The sequence below is a fragment of the Sciurus carolinensis genome, chromosome 8, assembly GCF_902686445.1.
Source record: "Sciurus carolinensis chromosome 8, mSciCar1.2, whole genome shotgun sequence".
NCBI lineage: Eukaryota > Metazoa > Chordata > Mammalia > Rodentia > Sciuridae > Sciurus > Sciurus carolinensis.
Window position 1 is genome coordinate 6,656,230 of NC_062220.1, and position 16,093 is coordinate 6,672,322.

The window sequence follows — 16,093 nt, forward strand, 5'->3', positions numbered from 1 at the left end:
GGCGACCTATGGCTGCGGGCCAGACGCAGGGCAACGACCAAGGGGGCATTTGCGCACGTGGGTCATTTCGCTTGGAAATGCGCAGCAGCCAGTGTGGCGTCTTAGGAGGCAGGTGTCAACCTGTGCCAGTGACTCACTCACTAGCAGGTGGCCTTGGCTTTCCAAAGAAAACACTTCCTGGGGTTTCCAAGCTAATACGGTTTCCTCTCCTTTAATGCTTTCAACAAAGGCAAATTTTGAATTGTACAATTATTTTTAAAACACTTTTAAAATCTGTTGCATAATAGGAATAGGGGAACATCAAGATCTCTCATGCTTTCTACCTCCTCAAATCAATTACGTTTGATAGTTTGATATGCATCCTCCGGCGTGTTTTTCTATACATGTTCATTTCATGTTTGGCATAATTAGGGTGATGCCGGGTATGAATAAATTCTGCCTTTTTCACTTAACCCAATAGTGTGAATTTTCTCCGCATTTTAAAAAGACATTATTTTATACTAGGATTCTTAAAGGCAGCATGAATGTACAAATAAATTCCTTCAAATTTTCTCCTTTTTAATATCTTTTTTAGATTCGTGTCTTATTTCAAAATTCTAGAAGTAGGGAAGTGATGGATCAAAAACAAGGCATATTTTTAACATGTTTTCTGAATTATCTAACAGGAAAACTTACGAGTTTTCCCTGAGAAATGGCCATTGTTTTCTACAGTCTTGACAACACTGGAGATTTTTTTCAAATTTAATTGAAGATGATTATTTCTCATTGTTTTGATGTGTGTTTCTGAGATTCCCAACTAGCTGGATTGTTTGGGCTTTGTTTTGTTTTGAGACTGGGCTTGGCTGTTGCCTGGTGATCTGGGAACTCCTGGGCAGACTCCATCTTTCACCTGAGCCCTCCAAGTCCTGGAATTCCAGGCCCATGCTCCCACCCCTGCCTTTGATTGTGTCTTCATATGGTTATTTATTGCCAGTTTGTGTTGTATCTTTTGTGAATTTTTGTCCCTTTGTCCACTTTTTTCTGTTTGTACATTTTAAAATTTGGGCAATTTGGGGCTGGAATGTAGCTCAGTGGAAGGCTACTTGCTTAGTGTGTTTGAGGCCTTGGATTTGATCCTTAGAACTATAAAAAAGAGCTGGGAAGTGGATTTTGTTGTTTGGGGGTGTGCAAAAATTGCAGTGTTAACTACTGTGGTGTGTGCTGCAAATGTTTCCTCAGACTGCCTCCCCAGCCCTGGGGTCAAACCCAGGGCCTCCCTCCCTCATGCAAGGCAAGCATTCTACCAGTGAGCCATGTCCCCAACCTTGATTTTTTTTTTTTTTTTTTTTTTTGGTCCCAGGGATTGAACCCAGGGGCACTTAACCACTGAGCCATATCCCCAGCCCTATTTTGTATTTTAATTAGGGACAGGGTCTCACTGAGTTGCTTAGCCCCTTGCCATTGCTGAAGCTGGCTTTGAACTCAAGATCCTCCTGCCTCAGCCTGCCAAGCCTGGCGATTTTTTTTTTAATTTTTGAAGCAAAGTTTGTTTGTTTGTTTGTTTTTTGTTGTGCTGGGGATTGAACCCAGGTATATCCCCAGCCCTGAAAGTTTATTTTTATGCACTAAAACCTCTCTGTGTTCTTTATGGTTTCTCCCTTTAGATTTATGTTGAGAAGCCACACCCACCGCAAATTACATTCTATCTGTAGTTTTTTCCACAGAAAATTAGTTTGGGTACTTAGTCCTTGAAGTCCTCTCTCCACATACAGATTCCGCTTCGGTTTGTTCTTCGTTTCTGCACTGGGAACTAAAGCCAGGGCACGTACCTCTCTGCACTGCGTCCCTGACCCTTTTGAAAATGTTTGTTGTTGTTGTTTTGAGACAGGATCTTGTTGAATTCCCCCCCCCCCCCCCCCCCTGTCCTCCTGCCTCAGTCTCCAGAACAGCTGGGATCCAGCAGTTTTGTTTTGTTTTTCAAACACTCACTTTTTGTTCTTTTTTCCACTCACTTTTTTTTTCCAAATGAACTTTAGAGCTTCTTGTCAATATTTGAAAGACCCTGCTGGCATTTGGAGAGAATGAAGATTCATGTCTATGTGTTCAGGTCTGATCTTACCACTTATAGTCAATTGTTTATTTGTAGATAAAATGTATGCCTTTTATACTTCTCATAAAATAAAATTCACAAGTACGAAAAAACTCTCTGCCAGATTATGTAGTTTGGAGGTTCAGAAAATACAGTCACAGGGGCTGGGGATATAGCTCAGTTTGTAGAGTGCTTGCCTGTCAAGCACAGGGCCCCAGGGTTCAGTCCCCAGCACCACCAAAAAAAAAAAAAAAAAAAAAAAAAAAAAAAACAGTCACAGTACATTGTGGAACATACATCCAGTATAGTGGTTACAAAGGAATGGTTTTCCCTCCAGCAATGCAATAAGAAGTTCTGCTGGTTTTTACCTAAACGGTTTGTAATAATAATTAGGGAGTCTTTATTTTGTGTTAGGCATGGTTATAAACACTTCATATACTTATCTCATTTAATTCTCTCAATGACCCTATTCAGAACATATTATTCTGAATCTCATTCTACAAATGAAACAGCTGTGGGGCAAGGTGGCACACGCCTGTAATCCCAGCTCCAGAAGCTAAGACAGGAGGCTCTCGAGTTTAAAGCTGGCCTCAGCAATTTAGGGAGGCCCTAAGCAACTCAGCAACACCCTGTCTCCAAATAAAATATTAAAAAGGACTGGGGATGTGGCTCAGTGGTTAAGTGCCCCTGGGTTAGATCCCTGGTACCAAAAAAAGAAAAACAACTAAGACATAGAGATGTTAAGGAACTTGCCCAAGGCCACACAGCTGATAATGGCTGATTGGAACCTGAAAAATGCCACTCACAGCCTCACTCTTAACCACCATAGTTGTATGTGTGGAAAAAGTACCAAGCGCTGGGCCAGCACCAAGTAGATTGAAATGCCTGTGGTTAATGGGAGAGTGTGCGCATTCAGTGCTACTTGATTCCTAGATTCCTGCAAGAGTCCACAGGGAGAATTCCTTCACCAACCTCCAGGTGTCTTCACCTCATCCACAGAAAGGTTCCTAACTTAAACAAGGCCTTGTCTTCCTCCTTCCCAGCTTCCCGGGAGAAACGTCTTCTTGCCCAGTCAAGAGTTAGCACCTGCCACAGCTTTCTTCTCGAGTTCTGCAGGGAGAAGAGGAACAGCAAGGGAGCTGCAGGGGGTTCCTGAGCCGTTGTGCCCCCAGAACGTGAAGGCCTGGGCATTTGGGCTTTCGCCCTTCAAAATGTCTTCCACACCGCCCTAGGGAGGGATGGTCCAGCAACCTGCCAAAAGGCCAAGCCCGGAGGATTGTCTCAATTTTGACATGTCTGCTGGAGAAAGATAGAACTGGACTGAGGTACAGAGTCCTCTAGACAACAAAGAGTAATAAGGCCCAGGGAGGATCCGAACCTTAAGTAATAAGGACCAGGAGGAGCCTGGTCTCTCCGTTGGGCTAAATAGGAGGGGCATGTGAGGGGATGCAGAAGATGTCTCCCAAAACAGCCTTTGAAGACACCTCGTGTTGTTCGGAAGCAGCTCTGTATCAGAAATGGGAAGGCAGCACCTCTGGCAGAGGTACAGCCACAGACCTCCCCATGGGACTCACTTATGCATCCAGCAAATATTTAATCAGTGCCCGCCATCTGCCACTGAGCCAGGTGCCAAGCCCCAGAGTTGTGACCCAGATGGAAATGGTCCATGCTATTTTTCCACAATGAGAAAGGAGGTTGAGATGCTTATTTTTGACTGTGGGATGCTGGGGATTGAACCCAGGGGCACTCAACCAAGTCACATCCCCAGCCCTATTTTTTGTATTTTTATTTAGAGACAGGGTCTCACTGAGTTGCTTAGTGCCTCACTTTTGCTGAGCCTGGCTTTGAACTTGTGATCCTCCTGCTTCAGCCTCCTGAGCTGCTGGGATTATAGGTATGCGCCCCTGTGCCCAGCAAGATGCTTTTAACTCGAGTTTAACATGGAAATAACCTCTTGAGTTAGTACTTAATACAAAATAAAACCAAATGCTTGTTGATGATTTGTGAATGGCTAACTGTTGCAAAGCTAGAGGAGACCAGGGATCAGGAGAGGAAACAGGGAACAGTCCTCTAACAGCAATTCCTGTTACCCCTGCCTCTGACGGTGTCCCTAAGGCAGACAGCAAGACTCTCACATCACAGACAGTTCAAGGAGGAGGCAGAAAGCACATGTGACCCTGACCCTAACAGAGGATGAATCTGCTGGGCGTGCCCCACGTGGCGGCGATCACATGCCATACTTACACAACCCTGCACCTTTTGCGTCCTCCCAGCTAAAGGGCCCTAAGAAAAAGCAGTGGGGGAGACCAGACCATGTCACCCTGAAGTGAGAAGGATCCTTGAACTGAAGACAATTAGAAGGAAATGCAAAGTAGGCATGGTGATACACACCTGTAATCCCAGTGGCTCCCGAGGCTGAGGCAGGAGGGTCACAAGATCAAAGCCAGCCTCAGCAACTTAGTGAGTCCTTAAGCAACTCAGGAAGACCCTGTCTCAAAATAAAAAAGGACTGGGGATGTGAGTCAGTGGTTAAGCACCCCTGGGTTCAATCCCCAGTACTATATATACATATAAATATGTAATTATATGTTTATATATACATATATATTTATTTTTTCTTTTTAAAGAAGTAGATGTAGAAGACTCTCTGCTCATTTGTCTCAAAACAGGACAAACATTTACAAAGACAAAAGCTTGTCCCCTCCCGACCAGGGAGAATAGATTAACCACTAAAGACAGCTTTAGACTCTCCTGGCCTGGGGACAGTGCCAGAGGAACCTTTGCAAGGTCAACTGACTCACCTTTATCTGCCAGTTAACTTCCCTTTCCACCAATTACCATCCCTGAAGACTCAAGTCCTTTTCCTTTGTCTTGGAACTTCTCTAAAAAGTTACTGTTCTTTGTTGAAGATGCTGGATAAGCTGGAATTCAAAGTCAACTCTTTGAGAACAACTCATTCCTAGGTGTCTTCCATGTGTATGTGAAATAAATACATTAGTAAACTTGAATCTTTCCAGGCACACGCCTGTAATTCCAGCAACTTCGGAGACTGAATTATGAGGATGGCAAGTTTGAGGTCAGTCTCAGCAACTTAGTGAGGCCCTCAGCAACTTAGTGATACTTTCTCAAAATAAAAAATGAAAAGAAGTGGGGATGTAACTCAGTGGTAAAACATCTCTGGATTCAATCCCCAGTACCAATAAACAAACAAACAAACTTACTTGAGTCCGTTTTTCTCTGGTTGATCTGTGTTTTGGAGAGGTCTGTTCTAACTAAGAAACTGTGAGGGTTACGGAAAAAATTCCCACAGTCACCCTAGCATAACTGAAGTAGGCCTCTGCTATTATTGAATATGGTCTGTTTCCTCCAAAACTCAGGTTGAAATTTGCTTACTATGGTAGAGGTATAGGGAGCTGGGGCTTTTAAGAGATGTTTAGGGTATAGAAACTGAGTCAAAATCAACCTCTTATCTTTATCAATTTCCTAGTCCCAGGCATTTTGTTCCACCGACAGAGAACAGACTAAGCTCGTACCTTTCCAAGGTTTAGCATATCGGGCAAAAGGAAGCTTGCTAGGTCGTGTGGAAATTCCTCAGGAAAAGATCAAAGTGCTCCTAGTTTTGTAGTTCTCAAAATAGCTTTAAATGCATGAGAACATACATAATGCATGGCAAGAACAAACGTTGTAAGAGAAGCCCTGAGTTGAGATCAAATGTCAGTCCTCACCACTCTGCGGCACAAGACACGCTTCGATTGCATATCTAGATACCAGAGCCTATTTTGCAAAAAGAAAACACACACACACACACACACACACACACACACACACACACACACAGTTGATCAGAAAGGTACCAGGTAGACATCTCAGGTTTCCTGCAGAGGAAACTGGCATGTGGGGCACCTGCAGCTGGTAAGCACTCCTGTCAGTCAGTTGCTATCTGCAGTACCACCTGGCCAGCACCTGGCCTTCCAGAGCAGCTGCCACTGCTGTCCCTGCCGCCACCCTGACCCAGGGAGGCCATCTTCATGTCATCAGTTTGATCCTTTAATTTAATCTATTTATTTATCAAGACTGAGGACTGAACCCTGAGGCACTTTACCACTGAGCTACTTCCCCAGCCCTTTTTCATCTTTTTTTTTAATATTTTTTTAGTTGTCCATGGATCTTTTATTTTTATTTATTTATATGTGGTGCTGAGTATCAAACCCAGGGCTTCTACCACTGAGCCACGACCCTAGCCCCCATTTTTATGTTTTATTTTGAGACAGTCTTGTTAAATTCCTGAGGGTTTCGCTAAGCGTGTCTTGAATCCTCCTGCCTCAGCTGCCCGAGTTGCTGGGATGACAGATATGTGCCACCACACTCAGTCATTTTGATCCTTTTAAACATGAATTGGATCGAATGACTCTTCGGTTTGGAGGATTTCAATGGCTTCCTTGACATTTTAAATAGTATCCAAATGGCTACCACCTGACTAGCTGGCCTCTCTAACCCTGTCCCAGTCATCCTTGACTCCTGCTGGACCTGGCCACAACCACCTTGGGGTCTTTGGGATGAAACACTATCTGCGCAGGTGACCTCCCTCCAGGTCTTCCTAGGCTTCAGCCCTGCCTGGATTCTGATTTGGGTTCAAGTCTCCTCACAATGTCTTCCATCTTCTCCTGGAGCTGCTGTAACAAATCACCACCAACCTGGAGGCTGAACATTATTCTTATAGATCTGGAGCTCAGAAGTCCAAAATCAATTTCACTGGATGGAAATAAAGGATTCTGCTGGACCTCCCTCCCTCCAGAGGCTTTGGGGACAGGCCTCTTCCTTGCCTTCTTGCTTCTATAACCACATCCTCATGCTCCATGACCCCACCTTGGTGCCCCAGGGCCAGGACCTCATGCTCCAATAGCTGCAAACTCCTGTTGCTGTGGCTGCAACCCCATGCTACCCCTAGCCCCTGTAGCCACGTCCTCGGTCCTAGTGCTCCTTGGCTCCATGTCCTTCCTCCATTTGCAAAGCCAGCACTGTAGCGTCCTCCAGTTGTCACTATCTCTGCTATCCTCAAATCTCCTTCTGTCTGCTCTTATAGATACACATGATCACATTCAGGGCCCACCCAGATAATTCAAAATATTTGTAAGGGCAAATGCAAGCTAAAAATAAGAAATGTAAGTTTTGATTTTTCCCTGGTGAAAAAAGAACTCTCCTAGCTCCACCCCCTTTGTCTAGTCTAGAGCATTTGCTTTAGAAAACTTAAAATCCACATAATTTTGAAATCTTCTCTGTCCATTTGAATCATATATAAGAAAAAAGTTAAGCTAAATAAGCTTTTTGCCTACATTTACAACCAAGGATGTTTGACTCAAGGACTAGGAGCCATCTCTTTGAGATGGAATCAGTAGGAAAGGTTGAAATGAACCTCCTGGGTTGCAGGAAAGGGGGCTTTGGACTTTAGCAGGTGCAGGCCTCCAAATTGCATTGTCATGAAGGTACAAGCAGGCTGGGCGAAGTGACGCATGCCCATAATCCTAGCAACTCCTGGGGCTGGGGCAGGAGGATCGCAAGTTCCAGGCCAGTCTGGGCAACTAAGCAAAACCCTGTCTCAAAATAAAAAATATAAAGGAGTGAGGGTTGGGCTGGGGACAGAGCTCAGTTGGTAGAGTGCTTGCCTCGCATGCACAAGGCCCTGGGCTCAATACCCAGCATCACAAAAAAATAAAATAAAATAAAATAAAATAAATAAAGGTGGGTGTGTAGCTCAGTGGTAGACCACCTCTGGATTCAATTGCCTTACCCCACCACCACACACACACACACACACACACACACACACACACACAAACAAAACTATGAGTACCGCACTGTCCTCTCTTGGAGGTATTCCATGCAGCTCCTATGCTGTCAGTCAGAAGTCAGAAGCTAGCCAGGGACAGTGGCACATGCCAGTAATCCCAGTAGTTTGGGAGCTGAGGCAGGAGAATCTCAAGCTCAAAACCAATCTCAGCAACTTATTAAGGCACTAGGTAACTTGGTGAGACCTGTCTCGAAATAAAAAATAAAAAGGGCTAGGGAGCTGGGGAGATAGCTCAGTAGGTAGAGTGCTTGCCTTACAAGCACAAGGCCCTGGGTTCGATCCCCAGCACTGCAAAAAAAAAAAAAAAAAAAAAAAAAAGGTGGAGGGGGGGTTTAGGGATGTAGCCCAGTGGTTATATACCCCTGAGTTCAATCCCCAGTACCCCCCACCCGCCCCCGGCCCAAAAAGAGGATGGATTGGGCAGGACTCTGGAAACCTCCCTGGAGCTTCCAATACAATTGAAGAGCAGGAGGGGCATACCCTTCTCCTGAGAGGACCCACTCTCCCTTGAGGTTGTCTCCCTTTCCTATCCCTTCTGATAAACTCATGCCTTTTACTCTGAGTGATATATCGAAAATCTTTCTGGAAGGTGGTGGAGGGTGGGTCTCCACATTGCCTCAATTTTGCAGCAGGCTTCTGTCTTGTTTAAAAAAAAAAAAAAATCCCATCTAGCATTATAATACCATGTCTCTTTCCACCAGGGTCTGGTTATAGCCTCCTCCATTTAATTCACAAAATGGATTTAGAAGCCAGCGTGCACCCCTTCTTGGTTTAACATCACTGAAAGTCAAGCTTGTCTTGGAAATGCTAAATGGAATCTCTGCAAAGTCTTTGTGTTATGGCAGAAGCAGGTGCACTGTGCACTGTTTGTTTCCTGTGGGTGGCAGGTGCGTATGAACACCATCTGTACTCATTTACCAAACAACTAAAATCTCCAACTGTAGCTCATTCCTGCCCAGACTCTCCTGCAGTAGAACCGCTTTGGTGACTTGAAAGAATTGTTGTCAACCTGGATTCATTCTGTGCCCTCTGAGTTTGCTTCCAAGACTAAATCTGGGTCATAGTCAAACTTGATGCCTTCCAAGTTGGCCAGGAAATCTATATTGTCCTCATAAACAGTTGCCCTAACTTACTTTTTTTTTTTTTTTTTCCCAAATACTGGAGATGGAACCTGGGTGCACTCTGCCACTCAGCCACATTTCCCAACCCCCTCATTATTATTTTATTTTGAAACAGATTGTCACTATGTTGCACACACTGACCTTGAACTTGGAATTCTCCTGTACCAGCTTTCTGAGTTACTGGGATTACAGACACAGGCCACGCGGGCGGCTTGGCTTTGTATTTACTTTCTTAAGAAAGAAGGGAATGTCTTCTCAGTAGGATTTAAGAAGGTATTATTAACAACTGCAACAATGTGACCCATTTAACAACTACACAGTAACATTCTATCAAATTACTACATTCAGGAGGCTGGGAGTGTAGTTTAGTGCTTAAGTGGTTGTCTGACGAGTATAAAGCTCTGGGTTGGATCCCCAGTATTATAATAAATAAATAACTATATTCAATAAATAATATACTAAGGTTAATTTTAAATTAGCATGCCAAATTTATGCATTTTATTTATTTCAGTATAAAATTTAGTAGTATAATAAAAGTTAATTCAAAAAGTTTTCACTTGAAAAGCATTTAATTTCCCAGCATCTAGACTGCTCTCAGCGATTCCCACTAGCCAAAGCAGCTCTAATGCCTGCTTTTCTCACTGGGTGACAGTTCTAAGGAATGTATATGGCATGTGAAAGGAGGCACCAAATCAGAAAGATTTGTGATCAGAATGCAGTAAGAGGGAAGTTCTTAGGGTTAAATCACAAATCAATAAGTGATGATAAAAAATAAAAATAAAAATAAGGCTGCTGCAAGTGTGTAAGAAAATAATCACGACCCCTGTTATTTGGAAAACCACAGAACTCCCTGGAGTGATGGACTTGGTTTGTGCTCAGCATCGCCATCTGGTGGTAGGTCCTTGACAAGGTTGCACGGGCTCAGGCCGAGATCGGCAACACTCAGCTAGGTAATTGCATGCAGACCACTTTGACCTAAAGAAGTATTTTCTGCTCATAATACTGACTTTTATATGTTTTAATGGTGCAAATGCACTTTATTAGTTTGTTGAATTTTCTTGAAAGTGTAGTTGCATGTTTTAAAATGTTAATGCGTGTGTCGTGTTGTTCTGTTCATGTTAAGATGCATCCATTTGGTCAGATCTGAATTTCATTTCTTGTCACATTTAAATGTTAAACATTGCTCTGGCTGTAGCTCAATGGGAGAATGATTGCCAGCATGCCGTAGGCCCTGGGTTCAATCCACAGCACTGCAAAAATAGAAAAAAAATTTTTGTCTGAATTTCTTGTCTGTGTGTGTGTTTGTATGTGTGTGTGTGTGCGAGTAAGAAGATTCAGATGATTGATTTTTTTAAAAATGCTTTGTAGTTGTAGATAAACAGCATGCTTTTATTTTATTCATTTACTTTTATGTGGTGCTGAGGATGGAGCCCAGTTCTTCACACATGCTAGGCAAGCGCTCTGCCACTGAGACCCAGCCCAGCACGAGGATTAATTTCAATGAAGTAATTTCTAACTTTTTTCAGTGTGGTGTCATTGTTCTCTTGTTACAAAGCATCTCTGATTATCATGGCACAAAAAACAACTTTTCAGATGAGGCTGAGTGCATGGCACTGAGTTTTAGGGAAGGATCTCTTTTGTGTGGGGGGCACCCAGGAGGGAATAGGGATTTGTCCATTTAAGTAACTCATGAGCTGGTTACACATGCTAGATTACACATGTGTTCATCCATACTCCCTCCTGAAACGCCTTTAAAATGACCATAAAAGGGAGAAAATGATATAAATCCATAAAGAAGTTGGTGAGCAAGGGATGGGGGTGGGGGTGACTAAGCAGAGGCAGAATTCCTGCAGTAGGAGGAGGGGCCCTGCAGGGAGCTGGAGGATTCTGTCCACTGAACTCTGGTCACGGGTTGGGAGGCATAGGGCCCAGGGAGACTGGGGTGAAGCTGGGAACCCCCACGGAAGGAACTCCCACCACCCTGCAGGAGACCTGGACTTTCCTCTGCAAAAATAGAATCAGGCATGACAAAAGGCCCAAAGGAACCCAGGGGTGAAGCCAAAGTCCCCATGCTAATGACAGCTCAGCCTCCTGAGCTACCTGGCACCTGGAACACAAACAACCCAGCTGTGGCAAAAGCACAGAGGATTCTCTTTGGATAACAAGTATTGGTCCAAAGAAAAGACAAACAAATCATGCTGCTATTTGGAACATTCAAACAAACAGAACCCAAAATGGGCTTATTACTTACCACCTTGTAACAGGTCCACCAGTCGGCAAGACCCTCACTTCCCAGGAAGATTTCTATCAGGCATTTGAGGACTGTGTTGTTCGTCGATGTGAAAAACCAAAACCACATGCAAAATAAGGAGCATAATGGAGCTTTTATTCATTAAAACAAAATGTTTTCAGCCCTGAGGACTGAACCCAGGGGTGCTTGACCACTGAGCTGCATCCCAGCCCTTTATTTATTTGTGTTTATTCATTCATTTTGTTTTATTTTGAAACAGATTCTAAGTTGCTAAGGATGTCCTCAAACTTGCAATTCTCCTGCCTCGGTCTCCCCAGTATATAATAGAGCCTTCAAAAAAGAAATTCTATGTTTACTGGATAATATTTTTTTAAAAAATAGGAATGAGCTCTTAGATAGGAAAGGAGGTGCTTACCTGTAATCCCAGAGACTCAGGAGGCGAAAGCAGGAAGGTCACAAGTTTGAGGCAAGCCTCAATAACTTAGAGAGGTCCCAAGCCACTTAATGACATCCTGTCACAAAATAAAAAGGGCTTGGGATGTGGCTCAGAGGGATTAAGTATCCCTGGATTCAATTCATGTTACCAAAAAACAAATCAAAGAATATTTTTCACAGAGTTAGAAATGAATCTCTCAGTGGTAAAGTGCTTTCCCAGCTTGCCAAAGGCCCTAGGTTCTTTTCCCAGCACGGCAAGAAATAGAAAACAAAACAAGATCTCACAATAAGAAAGAGAAAGAATAGGAGAGTCAAGAAAAGAAACCTAAGAAATCAATCCTTTTGGGGGGAAGGGGTACCCAGGATTGAACCCAGGGGCCCTAAACCACTGAGCCACATCCCCAGCCCCTTTTAATATTTTATTTAAAGACAGGGTCTCACTGAGTTGCTTAGGGCTACTGTTGCTGAGGCCAGCTTTGAACTCCTGCCTCAGCCTCTCAAGCTGCTGGGATTTCAGGCATGAGCCACCAAGCCCAGCAAGAAATCAGCCTTGAAGTCTGTTATTTGTAGAGAAAGAAAACGGAGGGCATGGAGCTGGCAAAACCCGAGGAAAGACAATCATTCCATCTAGAATCCTTTGCCCGTGGAGGTATTTTGCGTTTTTAATTGCTAAGTGGGAAGAATTTTTGTAATCTCTACCTTTACTGTCTTTTAAAATAATCGAATTAATGAGATCACATGTTGTGATTAAAAGTGGAATCTCAGAATTCAGCCCCAGAAATCATCACTGCTCAATCTTTACAGGACAGCTTGGTCTGGTCAGCTCAGCTGTTGCCTCACCTACAAGCCACAGCTGAGCTCTTGGTCACCAAGGACTGGAGCCTTATCACGCACTCATTGAGATCTAACCAAGGATCATCATTTCTAGGGCAATCCATGATACAAAATGTGTTGTGCCTACTGTATTTTTATGTTCTGAAATTAATCATCAGTACATGGACAAAGGGAAAAGCCCTTCCTTGCCAAATCCCAAAGAGAAGGAAAGCAGATTAAGGGAAACCAGCCCCTGGGGAACTGGAGAGTCCCTGCCTCCTCCGCAAATCTTGCAGCTTGACCTCCTTCTGCCCTTCCCCCTCCCATCTGCATTCCTCTCTTTACTCTTCTGAGCAAAGACAAAACCCAACGCCACCCCTTCCTCTGCTCACACTCACCAACTTTACCTCTTCCTCTCTCTTTCTAAGTCCACCCCTGGTCTCCTGAGGCCAGGAGGTTCCGTCATCAGTTTACTGGATCTCTAAGCATACACTGTCCACTCTCCCTCCTCAAAGCTTCCCCTGGCCCCTTGTGTGACTGTTAAAGGGCCTGACAATCCAGAAATTGAGGAAGCAGGAAAGCCCCCTTCGAATCCCAAGTCTTACAGTAGAGTCAGAAAGATTTCAGACATGTCACTCAGAGTTGCAGGCATGAGTTTATTAGAAGGGGTGGAAATGGGAAAAGAGGAGAAGGGACACTCTCAAGGGAGAGAGTGGGTCCTCTCAGAAAGGAGAGGGACAGCATGCCCCTCTTGCCCTCCTGCCCTCCTGCTTTATTGGGGGGGGGGTCTCAGGGACGTTTCCACCTTTTGACTTTTGGCTGAACAGCAGGATAACATCAGACTTTCAAGTCTCAACTGTCATGACAATTCTAGGTCACTTTGACCCATGCTGACTGGTTATAATTGGAACCTGTTTTTTACAGATTATATGGTTAGGGGGTTTTATCTTCATCTCCCTGAGTTCTGGGATCTGGGTTTTCACAAAAATCAGGGTAACTTGTATTCCTCTTATCAACATTTCCCCTGCAGACAGCAGGTGGTTTGCTGAGGACTTTAACACATCCTGTGGACTTGAGCCAGCAGGGCTGCAGGTAAAGTGCTTTCACAAAAGTGAAAGCGTGTGGGGTCAGCGCAGTGGGCCCAGTTCGCAGAATGACTCCCTCCACCTGGTGTTCCCACCACTCACTCACATCTGTCTGCCACCCTTCAGCATCCAGCTGCTCCTGACCTGCCATGGAGCTACCTCTAGCTCTTCTCTGCCAGGTGTTACTCAGACATGTCACTCAGAGTTGCAGGCATGAGTTTATTAGAAGTAGGTGTGTTTAGTGTTGGGACACCTCCCAGGGCAGCTCTAACCCTCTCGCCTCACTGTCCTGCATCCTGGGCCATCTAGCCCCTGCTCCAATCCCTAACCTCCCTCCTTGATCTGTTCTCTACCTGTCTGTCAATGACATGGCTTCCCATCTGCAGCCAGGGCTCCCCGAGTCCCATACACTCAGTGTCCCTTGCATGCCCCATAAGCACCTCCAGGCTCTCTCCCATGTCCCCATCTTCCCAGGAACCTCCATCTCTAAGTTGCTCAAGGCAGAAACCTGGCGTTGGCTCCTGTACCCCTCTCCACTTCCCCCACATCCAGTCTGCCACCAACTCCGATGTTTTTAATCCCGAAGGGTTTCCAGTTCTACTTTTCTCATTATCAAGGCCCCCTGTTTTGTCCCTGTCACTTTCGTCTCTCACCTAGACAATCTCATTGTCTCTTGTGGACTCTTCCCTCCAGTCTAGTCTCCACACAACCACTGGTGAGAACCTTTAGAAAGGCTATCTGGTGTGTGTGTGTGTGATTTTGGAAGTTTTTTAAAAATCATTTTCACATTTTATTAGACATACCTAGCATGCACAAGGCCCTGGATTCAATCCCCAATACTGGGCGTAACATTTTAATAGAGGAATTGTCCACAATTAATGAGATTTTAAAAGTATAAAAGTATACAGTTCTCCTTCTTCCCTTTTCCCTCAGCTAGACGGTTCTTCTCCTCATAGACAACCATTAGAAGTTCCTTATCTGGCCAGACACAATGGTACACACCTATAATCCCAGTGGCTTGGGAGGAGGATCACAAGTTCAAGGCCAGCCTTAGTAATTTAGCAATGCCCTAAGCAATTTAGCAAGACCCTGTCTCAAAAAAATAAAAAAGGTTGGGGATGTGGCTCAGTGGTACAGCACGCCCTGGGTTCAATCTCCAGTGCTGCAAAAAAATTAAATTGATAAAATAAAGCCAGCCTCAGCAAAAGTGAGGCACTAAGCCACTCAGTGAGACCCTGTCTCAAATTAAATACAAAGTAGGGCTGGGGATGTTGCTCAGTGATCGAGTGCCCCCAAGTTCGACCCCCATATTCAACAAAAACAACAAAAAAGTAGTTTGTTATCTGTAAGAATTTAAGAATCCAATTAGACCCAGTCAGCATGAGCCAACGTGACTTAGAGTGGTCACGGCTGTGGGACTTGAAAGTCTGATGTCATCCTGCCGTTAGTCAAAAGTCAAGAGTAGAACTGGGTGGGACTCTCTGGAAACTTCTCTGGGATTCCTAATATAACTGGAGTGCCCAAGAGGCACACAGTCCCTCTTTTCTCTCTTGAGAGTGAACCTTTCCCTTTTCCTACTCCTTCAGAAAACTCATGCCTGTTACTCTAAAAAAAAAAAAAAAAAAAAAAATTCCTTGCTTTTCCTTCTAGAAATATTCCAAGTGAGCTGGGAGTGGTGGCGCTTGCCTGTAATCCCAGCTACTTGGGAGGCTGTAGCAGGAGAATCACAAGTTCAAGTCCAGCCTGGACATTTAGCAAGACAGAATCTCAAAAGAAAAAATAAAAGGACTAGGGATATGGCTCAGTGGTGGAGTACCCCTGGGTTCAATTCCCAGTAACATCATTTTTACTTTAGTTTTTATCCCTTAATTAGAAATATGCTCCACTATCCAGTATGGCAGCCACAAGCCACACGTGGCTTAGGAACCCTTGATATGTGGCTAGTGTGAGTGAGGTATTCGAATTTTAAAATAAGAGACTGATGTTTCCTATGTTGCTTTATTCCACTGCGTGGTACTTATTGAAGATATTTGTGCTTAGTTATCTGAAATGAACTATGTACCTGTCATGAATATGGGTGCTGAAATTATTCACTTGTGTATAAATGCCACGAGTCACTGATGGTTTATATAACTTTTGAAACAGAAGACGAAAAATTTTAAGATTTTTTTCTTTGCCAAAGTTCCTTGCTTGGGTTAGGGAAGAGTGTTTTCTAAGACTTACTAAACTCTAAACTACAAATTTCTCTTGAAATAAAATTAGTGCTTACTAAATAAGCAATAATCAAAAATTTAAAGAATCATGGTAAGTTTTCTCAGCAATATCATACTACATATTGAAGATTGAGAAAAGGAAGTTCATATGTGACCTAGACTCAAAATATAATAAATTCAAATTAAATCTTTTCATACTAGTGGCCAATAATTGTGATTTTACACACTTTTGTCACATTAATTAATATACAGACTTTGT